Genomic DNA, 6,000 nt, shown 5'->3' with positions numbered 1-6,000 from the left:
TAGAAGATGTAAGAAATAAATGGGCTGAAGTTGTACTGTATAAACTCTTAGAATCCCCTCAGCTTTCTAGACAGATATGGAAGAGTTATTCACTGTTACCAAGTGTGTTTGCATTATTTGGGAAACAGTTTGTACAAAAAGTGAGGCTGGATAAACCAACCCCATGTTTAAATGCAAACAAGGTGATTTATGGAACAGTGCTACCTGTGAAGGAAATGCTATTAGCAGTTCAGACTGCCTCAAATCCACTGCACCTGAGAACATTCCAGCTTCCAAAATTAATGGGTTCAGTTCACAAGCTTTGTGGCTGTGACGTTCAGATCAAAATGAGATCAGGCTACAAATTCATTTTAAGGTGGTCAAATGCCACAGAAAGTACAGGGTAGCCACCATTATATGTAATTTCATAAAATAGTGCAGCACTTTGTAGCAATGTTTGCTTACAAAATTAAGTAGCCCTGTGAGCAATAAAGCTAAAGAAACACCAGTTCCAGTGGATCAGATATTGTGGTTGGAGTCACTGGGGCATAAAATTACATGTTTATGGAGGGGTGAGTAATAAGGGCTTTCTCTTGTCTGTTTGACTCCCATTTCCAGGAAACATAAGATCTCATGTCTTTAAAATTACCTCTCCACCAGCTGGAAGGTTATGAGGGAAGAAAAGTAGAAAAGGCTAATTTCCTAAGAAACATCACTACTATGATTACACCACAATTTATTATAGTGTTATGGCAAAAATTCTTTTATACCTGAGGATCACGTCTTCCTTTCAGAATCTTGTAGTAAAAGTCTCTTCATAAGGTGTTGCAAAAACCTTTTGATCACTTGCAGAACAAACTGACAGCTGTTAGCAGGAAGTCTCTTTATGGACCTAAGGAAGAGGTTGCTTATATGTTACAGTATATAATTGTTCTTCATTAGCAGCCCAAACAAACTCTGGAGTACAGTACAGTTAAAGGAGAACGTGAAATGGCTTTTCAAAGAAAACAAGAGGATTTTCTCTGTGCAAGTCTTTTGATTTATAATGTTAAATATTAAGCAGGAAGACCAACAGAAAGTCCATTTGGTAACACTTCCCATTTTAAAGGTGCCTTCAATGTTGTGCAACTCCTTCAAAATTTACTGCACTAAAAAAAAACCTTTTCCTTCTGGCCCTGCATTTTTGAACAGCTGGGGAGGGTCTCTGACTGTGTGACTCTCTTTCCTTTGGTATTTAGCATCCTTTTATTTAAAGGACATCAAGCTATTTCCAGCAAAAACTTTAAAGACTGGATAAGTTTAAACCCAGGGGTTTTTTCCATTTACTTTCATTTTTACTGTGACTATATTCAAACCCAAGGATATTCATGAAGATTTATCAGTATAAGTTTGGGGAAAAAATGGAAGTAAGTTGTGTTATGACTCCCTGGCAATATAATTTAGATGATCAGGATGCAGGTGTTCACTGTGCCTCCCAGTTACAATGTCTGTTGACATCTATATACTTTAATGAAGAGATAGAATATTCCTATATCTCAGATTATATGGAATAATCAAAAGAATCCAGACATAAATTGTTTGGGTTTTGTGGTTAAGATTAATGAAAAAAGGGATTCTTCATTTAAAGGACTGCAGTATTTCTTGTACTTTGGGGGAAATGAGCAAAGAAAAAAACCCCTAAACCTGTGTATGCCTAAAGATGTTATAAAAAACCCCGTAACCCAAAACCTTCTTCATTATTCTATGTAACATTATCTGCTTATGCTTATTCAAAGTCTGTTCTTGCTCTCCTTCTGACTGTAACCTGTTCAACATCATCTATAAGTAAGGCATGAAGTCAGTTCCTTGACAGCAGAGCACCAAATACAAATTTTGTCAAATACCCATAGTCAGGCTGCTGCTCAGTTCCATCTTTGGGACTGACACTCCACAAAACCTTTCACCAGGAATCATTTCTAGAGCGAGATAAGGGATGTAAATAGAACCTACAGCTGCAGAACCTGGAATAACAAGAAGATATTGCTGTTTTCATCCCCCAAATTAAAGCTACAACCAATTTTTAACTCTTCTCGATGCACCTCTGTTTGTGTAACATTTGAACAGTCTTTTTCAGTGTTCATTTTAAAAGAGACTGTTTTCAAATTACCTTCTCAATGCAAGCAATGATATTTCATCTAAAACTTTGTGCAGGCACATGATGGGCTGTAAAAAGGTAGCTGAGCATCCACTGGTGGCAGTTTGTAACAGGGCTGGGTGATTTGAATCTCTGTTGTTCATTCTCCATCACAGAAATTGCTGCTGTTTCAAACCATTCAGTCATTTTCACCAGGTCTGGAGATTCTCAGAGAGTTCCTTTTGAGGGGATTAGTGTTTGCTCTCCCTGCTGCCATATTGACAACTCAGCTAAAATGAGCTTATTTTAAAAATAGCTGTTTCTAATTCTTATAGCTGTGAAAATTTGTTGTGCAAAGGTGACATGACCTGCCACTGTCAGTGATGTGAATCACCAAAACATTTATTTTGAGAATTTTGTGCTACCTGCTAATCTCACTGAAGATCTACCTGTGAAATGTAATGAGGACAATTTATACATTGTTTTTTAAAACCATTTAAAAGGACAAATCCCAATGATTTGGGAATAAATTTGTTCTCTGAAGTTATCAAAACACTTGGGAAAATATTCCAATTAGCTATTTCTCTGCTAATAATTCTAATGTAAGTATCCAGGTGATACCACTTCTAAAGAATCCAGACCTATCTTATGCATTTCCTTTGAGTTTCCAGTTTCTCACTGCAGCTGTTTGTTCTGTTTATAAAAATACCCTACATTGTTCTGGAGTGCTGGTGGGCAGAAAACAGTCAGTACAAGGGCCCTACAATGCTTGAACTTGTATTGTTTGACCTAAACCAGTGGTACAGGACCCCCACCAGCAGTGAGCTTGGTTTACCTTCCAGCCTGTAGTTCAGAACACCCTCAGGGCTCCTCTGGAGTCCTTCTGGAACAGCCTCTTCTGGAGTCTGCATCTGGCTGAGAAATGGGCTTAGCAACAGGAAAAGAGCTTAGAAAACACCACTTAACTGCACATTTACTATCTTTGTAACTTCTAACTGTGCAAACCTCTAGACCTCAAATATTATTCTTCTGTATCATTCCACTGAGTAAAACAGAAGTAGGCATCTGAATGAGAAATGTTTTTTTTGGTTCTCTCACATGAGGCATTCAGAACACTTAGGTTTGTTCCAGAGATAGTGTCTGATATGAAAACAACCAACACCACAGAGATACTTCTAGGAGAAAGAAGTTCTCCATTTTTAGAATGAAAAATATAAACTTAAGAGGGGGTAATGACACTGAGTGACTTTGGAGGGAGACTTAACAAAATTAATTCAGAATCATATGTAACTACTTGTTCATAATTTACCTCCTCTTTATCAAATTATTCTTGCTTTCTTACAACTGCATATCACAGAAATATCCTATAATGAGAAGACTTTTGGATAGTAACTTTAAAATAAAAGTTACAGTAATAGCTTTATGTTTGGCAGTTGCTATTTTGGTTGTGCAAGTATGAGGTTATACAGCACACCAATTGTCTATTATTTCTTATATTTTTAAAACTTAGAGATAATTGAATGATACATTAAGAACAAATGTGCAGCAAAACATTATTCATATTCAAAAGATGGGGAAAAACAATGCCTTTACCTTTCATCAGCAAAACTGTCACTCCTCCCTGTCTTGTGCCTCTGCAAGTTTTCTTTTTTTCATAACAAAACCAAAATCCAGTTGTGGTCACTTAGGAATTCTGTTCTCTTGTTGGAAACAGATTAGCATCAGCACTGTAACTGCAGATAAACTTTATCTTTAGGTATCTTTATGCTATTCACATTTGCCTCAATTGCTGAATACTCATTTATCTAACTTTGCTCACTTTAAAACCCTGTGGTTACTTTTTGAGTGAGAGAGGTATAAATTCTGGCACTGCAAAACTTTCTATCAATTCAGAACAAGCTCTGTCTTTTGGTACCTGCACCTTTTAAGCAAATATATTTTGGTTTCTCTAAGGAGTTGTAGTTGCAGAGCAAATGACAGCATGGAGGCAATTGGATAGCAAAACACTTTAATCACAGATGTTGCAGTTTTGTCACATCACTTCCCTGTCACATGGAAAGCATGATGCAGGCTGGGAGAGAGTGCAGTGGTTCCAGCCATGTGTATGGTTCTGGGATCCCTTGGGCTCATCCCCACTCCCTGAGGCCAGAAAGAGGATCCTGGACTCTGGTGCAGGCTCTTGAGGTCACCCCCAGCATCTCACCTGTACTATGTTTACCTCAAAAGTTTCCTCAGCTCCAGGACCCTGCTGATGAGCAGCCCCTTCAGAGCACCCTCTGGTTCTGGTTTTGCTGCACCATCACCTGAGCTCAGCAGCTGCTTCCTCGGACACTCTGGACACGGCTGCACTGTCATCCAGGAACAGCCAACAGTGGAACATTCACCTGCTACTTGGCATGGCCAGCAGGCACAGGAATCTGGGTTACAGGAACCACACATTTCCTTTCCCTCCCATTCAAGGTGCAGCTCAGGCAGGCACAGAGGGCTGAGCACAACACTGGTTACCTCAAAACCCACGGAGCCGCCTCCCACCGAGGGGCTGCTCTGACAACTCAACCCCATTCCCAGATACCTTCCCCCTTAATGCAGTGACTGAACATTGTCCCAGTCACACCCACGCTTCCCCATCTCCCACTGGGAGTTCACAGCACCTAATTAAAAAACCCCATCATCAATAAAGCCGTGGGGAAGTGCTGGGTGTGCTCAGCACAAACTGACACCAACAGTTAACTCTCAGAACAGATACACCTCTACCTCAGCTCCTTAGGCCAAGTTCAGGAAAAGTTTTAACTAGATATAAGCAAAAAGTTGCCAATGAAGACTTGCTTGGTACATTTAAAGCAAAAAATGTTATTTTGTTGTACAACAACAGCTAAGTGTTTTCTTTTTACTACACTGAAAATGGGCCAGGTGCCTGATTTGGCATTTAGAAGTCTGGTGAAATGGTGGAAAATTAATCTTATTTTCTTGTCCTTCTATTACTAAGTGAAAACAAAAGGGAGGAAAAAAATTTAGAAAGCAGCAAATATATTATTAGCTATACTGAGACTATGCTGAATTTACTTACTTGAACAATACTGCATGCCAGCTGCAGCAACCAAAACAGGTGACTGATGTAAAAGCACAGGAAAATCATGCAAAAGCACAAGTCTTGTTTAAAGTCTCTCTATAAATATAACCAGATCCTGTGTGCCCCACAATTCCAAATTAAAGAGCAAAAAAAACTTTTTAAAGAAACTTAAAAGATACCAGGTAGCCTTATTTTTTTAGGACTCTGGATTTAAGTTTGTAATCAAGCTACAAGAAGATCCAAAAGAAAAAAACAACCACTACATTCTAAACTAGACAGTTAAGACAACTGAAATTCAGTTCAAGGTGGTGAACCAAGCTGAACTCGTAGCTGGACAACATCTCTTTAAATCAGAGCCTTTCCTCTAACAGAAGGCAAAGTACTTTGACACACTTTATTTAGTGAGCAGGTTGTTACTTTTAAGATTTTCATTCATTTTATCTAGTAAAACCATTCAGTTTTGTAAGTAGGACTCTGGGAAGGTTGTGCATCTCTCTAATACTAAAATCCAGGAAATGGATTTTTCCATGGACTGCTTTACATACATAAATAGAGCACGTTTCTTTCTACATGTTGGTATTTGGGTTTGCTGACAACACGAAACTGGGAGGAGCTTCAACTCCCTGAAGGGCAGAGAGGCCCTGCAGAGAGACCTCCACAAATCAGAGATGGGCCATCATCAACCATGGCAAGTTTAACAAGGACAAGGGCTGGATTCTGCCCCTGGGATGGGGCAGCCCTGGCTGTGTGTATGGACTGGGGAATGAGAGGCTGGAGAGCAGCTGTGGGAAGGGCCCTGGGGGTCCTGGTCAGTGGCCACTTGGCCATGAGTCAGCAG

The sequence above is a fragment of the Pseudopipra pipra genome, chromosome 12, assembly GCF_036250125.1.
Source record: "Pseudopipra pipra isolate bDixPip1 chromosome 12, bDixPip1.hap1, whole genome shotgun sequence".
Lineage (NCBI taxonomy): Eukaryota > Metazoa > Chordata > Aves > Passeriformes > Pipridae > Pseudopipra > Pseudopipra pipra.
This window is presented reverse-complemented; position numbering follows the sequence as displayed.